We start from the raw sequence: 13,236 nt of genomic DNA on the forward strand, positions 1-13,236 counted from the left end.
TTTTTAAAACTGAGCTCAATTTGGTGTATGCAGTGGATATAAGAATATGATTATATTTCATAATGAATTAAAGGCAAGCTCAATGGCTAAGCATATTTCACTGGTATCAGAGGAGTTTTTGCAATTCTGTGCTGCCATAGAAAGTGAATATATTTTATTTGTATGTTTCCAACATCAGGTCAACAGACAAATGAACTTGGACTCATTTGGAAACACTGCTAAATCCACGATGAACTCACAGAGGATTTAGCCCTTCCCTGTTACCTCTTACAACCTGTCCCATACTCACTATGCTGGCAACTTGCAGTTTTCCTCTTAGTCTCCTCAATTGCACATGCTCAGCAGAGCTGAACGACACAGCTGTAAAAAGCATCTGAAAAATAATTTTTGGATTTAAGGCTCCCACGGCAATACATGGGGCACAGGCCCAGGCCAGTGTGCTGAAGAGGGAGCTAGTCCACAGTTGTGTGGCCACAGACAAATCTGCACTCACTTATCCAGGGACCACAAACTGCTTCCCGGGCTCTCAAGAATGCCCATGTGCCTTTGCTTTTTATTATTGAGCAGATGTGTCTAAGATTCAGCTCAATCTAAGCCATAACTAAACACCATTGAGATTTGAAAAGCAGGCTTTCCCAGCCTCCTTAGTCTGGACCAGCGAAGCTGAGCATTTTGTGAGCCTTTTTTATCACCACCCAGAAGGGAAGGATTTTTATACCCAGAGTTAAGAGTCCTTGCACACAGTGTGCGATGTGCTGGACTCAGCCTTCTTTTCTGCCTAAATGCAGTGGAGCACATTTCTTCCACCACCTTGTAGGACAATGCCCAAAACCATGTTTTAGACTCAGTCTGTGGCCTGCCTATGTCTTTCTGATGCAGACTTTGAACTTTACATGAAGTAAGCCAGCTGGACTGGCTCCACAGCAGAGGTCAGGGTACCTGTCTGGAGAAGAGCCAAAATCCAGTAGGAACATGCAGCTGGTGTCCCTATTTCCACACTCTAGCTTCTAGCAGGTTGTGAGGAGCTGACAGGCTGTGCATCTGGAGGAGGGTTAATGAGAAATCTTTAAAAGTGTTCTGTTGCAAGTATCAATTTGCAGTTACAACTACAACCTGCAAATACTTCCTGAACATCCAAGCAGGGACAACCCCTGTTGCCATAACCTACAAAGGACAGAGGAAGAAAAGATGTGAAGAGACAGCAGCACCAAACAGATGACGTTTTTCACTTTTATTCATACAAAATTATCAAGAACAGGAAGTACTCACCCTGTGACATAAAACAGACGGTCCTTAAATACTCACTGTATCATAAACCCCATCCTGTGATTCAGGATAGTGCTTGTGCTGGATTACACCGAAAACACCAGGCCTGCAGCATGCCTGGATAGGCTGCCCAGGGCTGACATGGACTTTGCAGGCCTTCTAATAAGCACGCCTACTGTAATATGATTTAAAGTTGACAGCATGTCAAAAAACACACACAGTGTCGGAGAAGGAAAGAAATGTTGCTTCCCTTTCTGTCCCCCAACCTCATTACAGGCAAAGGAAAAATAATGTATGTAGAATAATACTTCACAATCCAAAGAGTTTTTCTGGTTTCTAAATCTAGTGAAGAGTCATTGTATATTTTGACAGAAAAATGAATCAAAATAATAAAGTGAATACAAAATTATATTGCTGTCAATAATTTAATTTACACAAAATAGCACTGTGACATGGTAATTGTTATATATGATGCAGCATTCAGTATAATATTTGGAGAATGCATTATAGAAAGTCAACATTTAACTACTAAAATCAACTTACATAATCAAAGCTGTCAGGGAATCTTTACAGTTTTATATTAATTTGAATGTAATTTACTATAGAGGTGTCATTCTTAGAGGTGCTTACAATAGTTAATGATCTCTGCATTCCCATTATAAAATCCTCTTTTCAAAGGTTTATAACTTGGTCTTAAGAACTTTCAGCCCTCCGGCACATTTTCTCTTTCCTTACAAAAACTATGTTAGACATTTTAAACTTTTCTCTCAGAGCAGAAAGTGTGGTTACTTTCAAAATTCATTTTGAGGATTTACTAATTTGCTGCTTCCTATCCAGGGAACTCAGAAAAAGAAAGGTTCTTCACAGCAGAAGACATTACAGTTACATTCTTTTCTTCCACTTTCCTGACTGTATTACACCTAAGCCCATTTTTCTTGCTGAAATGTCTTAAGTATCTTCCAGTATTACATCCAAACCTTCTCTGCATTGTTCCTTCTTTCCTTCCTATGTTGCTGCCATTAAGCTTTCTTCTAGGTCCTTCTCCTCTTCCCAGACTTTGACTCCTGGCTATGTTCGGTGTCTTCTCACAGATGTCCACACTCACTTTGGCAATTGCAGCTTCCACCACACAACATGAGTTAATGGGTCCTCCTGGTGCTACACATTTCCTCATCCTCACCCCCTTTTTCAAGCTGCAGCCCTAATTCACTTCTCCAATTCATTAGAAGTCTAACAATTAGTTTTGCTCTATCAAGTACATTTTTCTCCCTGATCTTACAGGCTTGATTCATACTAGACATTTTCCATCAAACCACCTAGACCTGCTCTGTTGGCTGGTGATTTTAAGTTTACCAGCCACAGGAACTACACAGCCCTGAGGCACTAAAGCTAGGCTTTCTGCCCAGGAGGTAGGACATTGCAAACCAATTGTCCACAAACACACTGTTACAGATCATTTCCAAAACCAGAATTTGAAAGGCAAATTGTCAGCGCAAAGCTATGATCCATAGTAAAAGCAAAGCCAATAATTACCTTGTCTGCTTTGGTAGACCTGTTCCAGTTCATGGGTCTAGTTTTCACAAATCCTGCTCGGATTCACTTTTTTCATCCGCGTCACTCAGCTGTCAATTTGGAACCCCTAAACCCTAATTTTTATGTAACGCCAAGTGTTTTACACCAGACATGTTTGAACCAACATGCACAACTGTATCCAAAATCTAAATTATCACTACCATGTAAACATCTAGATTTACACAAAAGTAATTATGTCACTCACCCAGGATTTCTTTATTTTCCATGCAAGAAGAAGTTTTTAAAGTATTTGTGGTGCTGTATTCCAGCCGTTCTATCTTTATGTGGCCTCTTTGACCCAGTGCCAACACTTACCCAAAATACTCACTTCCCTTTTTCCATCATTGCCATTTTCCTTGTTTGAAAAAATGACTGTATTACTAATAACTCAATGATGAAATAAATAAGATGGGAATCGCCTTTCTCTTATGCATACTCACAACAGATCTATAGTTTTGGACAAAAAATATCTGTTGCTTACATATCACATTACTGGAGCTGCAAAGAAACACTATTTCATAGGCATGATGTTTTGATGATGGACTTGATTCAAGAAAAATGTGGTCATATTTAGACTAGATAAAACCAATGGCTGACTCATGATGACTTAACTCTGTAACTAGGGCAGATAACAATGAGAAAGACAACACTGGGAGTATTCTGTTTGATCCTTCAGATCAGATTGATAGTTTAGTAGTACAAAAGAACTCTAGAAATCACTTGTTTTCCCCTAGTGGTTATTCAGCTGGACACGAGCAGGATGACTGTCTGGATAAATCTTATTCTACACTTCAGATCTTTATTCTGGTTTTGGAAAAAAAAAAAGAAAAAAAAGATACTAGAAGATTGGCTATAACAAGGACTACTGGCCAAAAGTTTCCAGATGTTATTTCATCATTCTTTGTGCTGAGAAAAAAGAACTAGAAGATGAAACTTTAAAATCATCAGAGAAGCCAAGAACTGTAGAGGTCTCTTCATCCTGCAGAATGAATACAACCTCATAAGCACAGGACCAGAGAGGACATTCTTCCGGACTGGATGATGGTTCCTGCATTTTCACTGTTCCTCCCAGAAAAATGTACCAGACCAGTTTATCTCCATTCAATATTTTTACTCCTTGAATCTGAATGAAGAGGTTTTCCTCTAATGTAGGTAGTGCTGCCCGCTCTCCTGAGGTTGACACCCACTTCATTCATGTATTCCTAGTGCATCAGGGATGTTAGTGGCTACTGGCTTGCAGCCAACATCCCACACATTTCCTCCACAACACAAATGCCTTAATTCTGACCCACTGCCTTTCAAGTAGATAGTGAAAAAAATCAGTCACAAAGAGCTTTGCTTTTATCTGTGTTTCTCCTTCAGAAAGATCTGAAAAAAAGAAAAAAAAATAAAAATCAGACATTGTCCTTTTTTTTTTTCAAGGTCCGTGGTCAGCAAGGGTGAGATTTGGTGCCTGAGCCCAAGAAGAAGCTGAAGGCACTCAGACAGTGGTGCTTATAGATTTGGGTGAAGGGAGTTTGTAAGCAGGGTAACTGCAGAGGGGGTGGACCACATGGCCTGCCGTCTTGCCAGCAGTCACATCCAGCACCTACTCAGCAGCTCTTCTGCACAACATTCCTTCTGAAGCAGTTCAAACATCACCTACTGTAGGAGCCTATGTTTTCAGGAAGGGCACTGAAAAAAGATAAGAAGGGACAGTAACTTTTGGCACCCAGATGAAATTTTCTACCTTCAGCACAGAAATTAAGAGCACAGCTGATGTTACCTGATAACTGTGGGGCAGTATGTTCCAAGCCCAGCATCTAAAGGGGCAAGAAGAAAATGTACATGCTTACAAACTGGGCACGTTACAGGCCTGGCACAGCCACCACTAGTGAATTTGAGTTATGACAAATTATGCAACACACATGCATTCTTAAACCCAGAAAAGCCAAACACATACATGGTTTTAAGACCAGTCCATGTAAAAAAAAGGAGGTAGTGGAACAAAGCTGTCCATTTCATAACTCCATTGCACACAACCCTAAGGGAAAACAGCACAGACAGAGAGGTCTTACATTTATTAACATAGCCGAGCAGAAGTGAGGAGAGGTACAGTGATGTTCACAGAGGAACATGGAGCCCAGAATTACAATCTGATATACTAGGAGAGCTGGAATCAGAAGCCAGAAGAAAAGCATTGGCAAACCATTCAGTTGATTTCCAATGGTGCTGTTGGGATAAAATAAACTATCCTCCAGGTTAACAAGTTATGTAGTCAGAAATATTTGAGGGAAGAGTTTAAGAAATAAATATAAATCAAAAATGCATAGGAAAAGAAAACCCCAAAGACAATGACAATCTGGGGAAAATCACCAGCAAGTGAAAGACAGATGGCCAAATCTCGTGATACAGATAGAAAGATAGTCCACTTCATTCAGTAGAACAAGAGAGTCTGGAAGACTAGAAATAAGAAAGCTAATGAAAATGGAAAATAAGGATTTATAGAAATCATTACACTGACCTTGCATAAATAAAGTTTCAAAGACTGCACGTATGCTAATCTGAGGAGCAGGATAGCTAGAAGTTTGGAGACAAATGAAAAATTTCACTCCTTGGTACAAGGGGTAAAGGTAGAATATGAACAGAGGTTAAATGTAGTTGGTACTGTTCCAGCTGATTACAATCTCAGAAAAATTACATGGAAACCGATGTTGCCTTATACTGAATTTAAGGGGAATTGCAAAACATACAGATGAACTTGAGGGACAAAACTAAAATAGTAAAAATAACATAGGTTAAAACACAAGCTGCAGAAAACTGACAGCAGGAATGATTTCAGAAAAAAAAGAAGATAGGTAAATTGAATAAAACAGAAGAAAAGGCTGGCACCCATCATTGCCATGACACTTGCATTGCATCTCACTTCCAAGTGCAGAGTCCAATTTGGGAGAAGGCAAGAATCAGAATATTCTCTCTATACAGAAAAAAAAAGGCTTCTTTCTTTTGCAAGTTCTTGTGTCAGTAGCCATTTTATGGGAATGCCTATCATGGCAAATCAGCTGAAAAGCCAGATCATTTTCTAAAGCATCTACCTTCCTAGAGAAAGATTTTAAAGTTGACTGTGTACAATCCAGCTGCTGCTTTTAATCTTTCCCTGACAACAGTAGTTGTTTTATTACTTTGACAGTCATTTTTAGCCCATGAATAGTACCACAGTCCTTGTAAGATAGGAAAGTTCTTTTGATCTACAATTTCATAAGGTTTAACAACGGACAAAGGGTTTTTCTGGTATACTTGACCACACACTTGCTGAAGTTTAGGCTTAGAGGCAATAAAAAGGCACTAAGCTATCCATTTTGAGAAACACAAAAATCCTTTTTGACAAGTAATGACTGTCAGAAAAAAAATTATTTCAAAATTACTACCTATTAATAGAAAATTAAGAGCAAGGTTATCCCTGAAATAATTTTGACGCATTGCAAAAAAAAAAAAAAATTAAATTTCATACTGTTTTAATATAGTGTGATCTAGAGGATAAAAAATATGGATGCAAGATAGGCATTGTATATGAGCACAAAAAAAGGAAGGCATTTCAAGTTGTCTGTAATAACTAAGAGAAACCGGGAGAAGACTCAGGCAGACAAAGCAGTTTTCCAGCATCATGGCTTGTTCTATTTGCTCTACAAGTAAGAACTTTGTTTTGTGCAGTCTGAAAAAAACTGAATAAATTCAAAAATAAAATATATTTCCAAACAAGAATAAAAAGCCATTCATCAGCCATTTTGAGTGAAAAAAAAGTATTTAAAAGTTACTAAAACTCTAATTTTTTTAGTACAGGCTGCAGCACTTTAAACACTTACATACATGTTTAAGTTCACACACATGTGCATCCCATTTTCTTGTCCTATTCGCATTGGAACCCATTCTATTTTTGCTTATGTATAAGGAATTAAAACAGAAGTCTTTTATGATATTAAAAGCATAAGGGCAATGTTTCTAGGGCAGCTACCTATTTAGCAGCTAGTCAGCTGAGTACATATCTACCTATGGAGAATATTCAGATAATGTGCTGGACTGTAGTCTAACTTCAAGTTCTTTCTAAAAGAAGTGCAGCAGAGGCTGTACACACACATGCACACACGTGTGTGTGTGTATTCGTAATTGAACTGACAAAGCCTGGGTTGAGTTTCCTTTGAAAACCATAAGTCTATTGGCATTGCCAATTTCCGTGAAAACTTTCATTCCTAAAAACCCACACCAAGTTTAAAATTTAAGCAGAGTGAAAAAAAACAAAATCTTATTTTTTTCCTGGGTGAAGTTAGAAATTGGTCATCTTGATACGTAAATGAGATTGGCTAGAAGGAAATTAAAGGAGGATGAAAAAAAACATCCTCTGCCACCCCTGCACTGTTCAATTGTTCACATATTTATAGTATTTCTTAAGTGAGTATTTCAGGAGACAAAACTATTGGATTTCATGCCTTTTGCTAGACAGCTTTTGTTTACAGTCTCTTGAAATTTCCACAGAATTCCCCAAAATCACACTTTCTGGCAAAATACCAGCCTGACTCCTACAGTCTAACATTTACAACACAGTATTTTCAGCTAAACCACTGTCCTTTAGTTTCATTACATTCTCTTGGCAAAATACTGAGATGTCTCTGTGCAATTATTAAAAAAACCACAGAAGTCCCCTACTACCAGCCGAAACTGACCCCAGTATCACTGACCTTCAGAAAACAACTCTCAGTGCAAGCAGAGACCTTCACCTCTGTTTCCCAGTTTTCTAGAACTCTAAATGAAAGTCTTTTTAAAGGTTCACCTTCACCCTAAACTCTTAAAGTTTAAGGCAGCTCCAACATTTTGGAATAAGGCACAACTGAGCTCTGCATATGCAAGACACTTCTTTCCATTCTTTCTTCCTGATTAGGAAGATTCAGAGGGATGAATTTTGGCCTCTGTTTTTTTGCTAATTATAGTTAGAAGTTCCTACAGAAAATCAGCTTCTTGTGACAGGCCATGCCTGGCCTTACAATGGGCCTAGCATTTGCGCACTCAGCTCACTCAATTGACTTATTCCCTGCCCTTATCAGCTCTTGGACTTCCCTTTGAGACCTCAGTCCACTAAAGAGGGAAAGATGGACTTACTACAGCAAACATGGGCTTGTGTTTCTGCATTCTTTCTGCCACATCTTGCAAAGTGCTTAAGGTAATGCACTGTGCAATAAAAATGAATGAAAATTTGAAAGCGCAAGCAGAGCTGTGCTCTGATAATCCATGCAAAATGCAGTTCATGAAGATGTCTTCTCCATCTCTCTAGGCTCTCTAGGCCATCAACTCTAAAAAATTAAAAAGAGGTCTGGCTCCAAACCCTACTGATGCTATGAGCAATTGCCCCTCACAAAGTAAGATGCAGCTTTTGGACTGCTCCCAGCACAGCAATGCCTGGGGAGCTCCTGCTCACCCAGACTGCCACCGTGCAGCTGACAAGCAGATCACTGCATGTACAAGGCAGTAGCGCTATGAGGTCAGCAGGAACTTTGTGAGAGTGAGACTGGTCAAGCTTTGGGGGGCAAAGACTACCCCACCGTTCTGTTGTCTAAAGTAATGCTTATTTAGCTGATGATTTATGTCTGCAAAAACATCAATTTCTACACAAGTTATTCATCAAAAGACTAGATACACTGTTTCTGATTTTCATCACTGACTTTAGGAATATGTCACGTAATAAATCTGAAGTAGGTATGAATAAACAAATATGGCATTATACTAAGCTTGTTAATTATCCACCAAGCTACACAGTGTTAGAAGTACACACAGTACTGGGAGTTCATGGAAGATGAGTTTGCAAAAGGTAAAAATTATCATCTACATGATCAGAAACCTCATTTCACTTTTAGCTTCACCTGCTTTGGATGTTTTGGTTAAAAGTGTATTAATAATTTCCATGTTGTTATTGTCTGATTTAGCATATTATATCTTTGTATGAGATTTCAATGTTCTGCACACTGTACCTAAGAACAATCAGACAATTCTTTCTAGTGCAGTATTCTGTCTGTGTTAATTTGTAAAATAACAGCTACTCCTCCATGTTTGGAACCAGAGAAAGAATACAAAGCTTTTCACCTTATAAGGGGAAGAAAGAAAGAAAAAAAAGAAAGTTCATTTCTCAATTGGGAATAAAGGGTCCAACCTTTTGGCATCAGCACACTGATTCAGATCATCTCTTGTAGAAGGACACAAATGTTGTCTTCTGAATTACAGTCCCAGTTGAAGCTTTTCTGCATAGTGGAGCAAATCATAAATGTAAGGCCGTCATTAGCAGATAGAGCTTTCTTCAGATTTTTATTCCTGGACACCCAGCATTTCAGCCATCAGCCCCAAGACAAAAAGAAAGGAAAGGCCAAAAGATTTGGCACTAAGCTGTGTTTGTAAGGACACTCCTGCAAAACCTCTTCCGTGCACTTAGAGAACAGTGCCTGCTTTCATTCAGGCTCATCACCCTAACACCTCCTCATCTTCCTCCTTGATGTGACAGTGACTTCTACAGCAATCACATTCCCACACCTTCTTCAGGAAGAAAGGATGCTTGTTTTCTCCTGGCTTCATTTACCTTGCCTGCAGTACCAGCCAATAGTCAGTACTGCTGTACCAAGGGTGCTGCTGCAAAATGCAGGTCAGTGTTCTCTCAGTGCTATGGTAATCTAAGAAACAAATTACACTGATGTAAAAAGAATTTAAACAACCAAAGAAGGAGTCCCATAGCCTATACACTCTTGTGCCCCATTTCTATGTCATTCTCCCAGCAAGTGGTCCTGGCCAGGATGTTGCAGCATCATTCTAACAGTTGGCATGAGCACTGCTGATTCACCTTCCTCTCAAGTTCACATCTTCTCCCTTGTATCTGAAACTGCTTCATATTACTGGAGATAAGGAAGCATCCTCCCCTAGTAAGAGATGCTGTATATATAAGGAAAAGGATGAAAAAGGAAAAAGAAGTTTGTATGATTTGCATGGGCTATAATATATATACATGCACATATATATAGTGTTTGTTTGTATCTACCTGTTGTTCTACATTTCTAACAAACACGTAGCTAAGAGAGCCTTTGGCTTGCAGTTTGGGGTAGGTGGTTTCTCATATAAACATATAAGGCTACATTACAGCTACAAATGGTTTTGTTTGAACATATAACACCGTAACAGTGGGAAAATATCTGTGATAAGCTTTTACAGATGATGTTCTTAAGCCTTGTGCTGGTGTATTAGTGTTGCTAAACCCAACAGACTACAGTTGTATCCCTGATAAACTGAGTATTGATATGAGACAAAACTAAGCGTTCAGAAAATTTTCAACAAACGAGGTACTATTGTGATATGTATGAAGATCCCTCAGAAAGGAGTACATTTATTGCTAATAAGCATCCAAAGCAAGCTGGATACCTAGGGCTGCTGGATTATTTTTATTTTTATCAATAAATTGTGGAGGAAATTGCAGAATTGATATTAATCTTGCCCCTTAACACTTTGTGCTGTGAGATTTCCTCAAGGTCTATTTAAATTTAATTTCATAAACATTCCTTGAAAGTAGAGGTTTTAGAAAAAATGAAATGACCTGGGTGCCCTGTGACATGGGCTATATTTAGAATTACCTTTGCAGAAAGGGAACACCTCAATAAATGCTCCTCATGGCCATTTGTGACAGAGGGTTATATGTCTGCCAACGCAACCTACATTTTTTACGCTAATAGTACAAGCCAGAATAAATATTATCTCCACTCGTGTGACAAACCTTTGATAAAGTAGAATTGGCCTGGTTGATTAGGAGTATGTGTCAAAGCCAGATAATGGGGGAATCCCTTTCAGCAGCAGCAAACCACCTCAGCAACCATAATGAGACCAATATAATGAGCCTTCTGTTTTACAAGAGATATTAATTGCAGTCCTGTCACATACGGTACAATTCAGATAAAATGCGCAAAAAGGAGGGAAATTGGATTTCATTACATTTTTGTCATGATTATACATTTTTTTGCAGGATCATAAATCTCCCCAGTGATGATCTAAATACTCTGGGTGGCTGACAACGCTGCCGTAGAAGAGGGTGCATTGTTATGAAGGATGTTGAACACTGGAAGAATGTCAGGCTTTCCATTGCATCTTTCTGCCATTACGATTTTTATTCTACTCTAGGCAATTTTTGTATGTTTGTTTTGTAAAAACAAAGAAAGAAGGCACCACTCCTCTGTATCCAGCCACAAGGATGCTTCCTAAACTCTCACCAGTATGATCATGATCTTATACAAGTTTCTGCAAGTGCTTCATTTGATACTTCTTCAATGAGGTTCACGGACTTACGGTTAAACATACACCCAAGTGTTGTGCTGGATTGGAGTGCAAATTATCTGCATGCAAGTAAATGAGAACTCCCAGTTCAGTGTTTCAGTAGTTGTATCTTCATCCAATTGCTATTCATAATAGAATATGTGTTTGTGTATTATATAAGCTTTGTATTGCCAAAAAGAGTGCTTTCAGGCAGGGCTCCTTCAATTAAGGAGATGGTTGACCTGCGAGATGATAGATGCTCCTGGCTGCTTCATGGCAGCGGGAATGCTCTCCCACACTACATCCTCACCTGTGAGTCAGAGCAGCTGCAGGCTGATCACCTGTATGTGGCAGATGCTGAACAGAGAGTGCAGCCCATGGCTGTGTTGCAGCACTGAACAAGTCTCAGCTACCAAGTTGCACATCTGCTTGTGATGAGGATTTACCATTAAAATTAATTCTAAAAAATACATTGTTACTTCACTGGACATAATGTCCTTCTGAACGTTGTCTTCTAACAATGAGTAGGTATACTTGCAATGAAACAGTGGCTGCTAAGCTCTTACTACAATATATTCAGCCCTAAGTATTACCAAAATATATAAAAATTGGAGAGACACAAATTTATTCCTTATTCCTAATACAGCTGTCAGGCTCAAAGAGTTCAGTTTGCTGAACGATACTGCAACAGCAGTTTTGCAGATAGCCTTGTTGCTGAAATGCTGAACCTTAAAGCTGTTCATAATCTTAAAGCTCTTGTCCCTGCAATGCCAAGAACTTCAAAACCATGACATGTACCACCTGTGAACCTTGGTCATCAAAAGCTTGATTTTTTTGCTGGTTACTGAGAAGGAACTAGGTGGGGAAAAAAGCAAATATGGGGTATTTATTCTACAAAACACGTTAATAGAAATTTTTCTTTTTCAGCAAGGAACAAGGACACCCACAAGGACAAGTAGATTCAAGACAGTTTAGGACATCGTAAGAACAGAGAGACTAAAGCTGCTTGCTTATGAGAATTCAGGCAAGGACAGGCTCACCAGCAGTGGTTGACTTAAGGGACTTTAGGTGACACGTCAGGCAGCTTCTAAGAAAACTTTCACACATTGATGCCAACAGTAAAGTCAATCATTTTCTGCACATAGCCTGCATATTCAGGAAGCATGGTATTGAACTTCAGCCAGCCATGCACATACTGCAGAATTCAAAGCACAGTGTAAGTCTGCCAGCCAAATTAAATGAAACATTGAAACACACTTTTCAAAGTCTGGTCTTGTTCAGCAAAGTACTTGCATGTTTTGGACACATCTCTGAGTGATAGTGGTTCCTAAATCCCATCCTCAAAAAAAGACTCAGGGCCACGTGCCCTAAGATGCAAATATGTACTAAACCTGGGTTCTCAAAAGTATCTTGGAGTCCTAATCTGTATTTTTAAAGTCCCAGCTAGAGTTTATCTCCGTTTTAGAACCTTGATAATTTCAGAAAATCTGTCCAAAGAGTTTCATTTGCTTCTGAAAAGAGATGCTTTAAAAATTATAAATATGCAATTCACAGTAATAGAACCTCAGCATGCACTCCCATACCTGCTGGACTAGAAAGGAAGTCTGACACTAGAAAGAGCAGCTTTTTACCGCTTGTATGGAAATACTGAGATCATTTCAGGTGACCCTGTGCAGAGATAAAAGGAACAACAGGGTTTTTGTAGGCAGTATTTTCTGATTGTAAGGAAAAAAACAAAACAAAACAACAAACAACACAATATGTGAGAATATTTGTTGGTAAAATTATTAAATAATCATTTAATGATTTTAGGTTTTGGGGGTTTTTTAGATTTTCATTAGGGGAAAATAATGACAAGGTAAGACAGTGTAACATACCATTTCATATACACTGCACCCTGACAATATCGGTTTTGAGATTAGCTATTTAATTTTCCTGAAAAGTACCATGTACGCATAAACTACTTAATGAAATATGGGAAGCTGTAGTCTAGCAAGCCCCTTCACATTCTGAACATGAAAGAGTAAGGAGTACACTAGAATATTGATAATCCAATGAAATATTTTGATGTTGGAAAATATATTAGTTTTC

At 38.8% G+C, this 13,236-nt stretch overlaps 1 long non-coding RNA gene across 1 annotated transcript; it reads right to left on the bottom strand.

The window, feature by feature from the left end:
- Window positions 1-569: 569 nt before the first annotated feature.
- On the bottom strand, window positions 570-12,865 carry LOC130605801 (uncharacterized). The gene is made up of 3 exons (XR_008973788.1): window positions 12,729-12,865; window positions 9,434-9,524; window positions 570-1,041 (listed from the first exon to the last, which is right to left on the bottom strand). It is a non-coding gene; the product is annotated as an uncharacterized LOC130605801 (long non-coding RNA).
- Window positions 12,866-13,236: the final 371 nt, after the last annotated feature.

This window comes from Pezoporus wallicus, unplaced genomic scaffold (assembly GCF_028554395.1).
Source record: "Pezoporus wallicus isolate ANWC-B61680 ecotype Strahan unplaced genomic scaffold, APGP_CSIRO_Pwel_v1 contig_4816, whole genome shotgun sequence".
In the NCBI taxonomy this organism is placed as follows: domain Eukaryota; kingdom Metazoa; phylum Chordata; class Aves; order Psittaciformes; family Psittacidae; genus Pezoporus; species Pezoporus wallicus.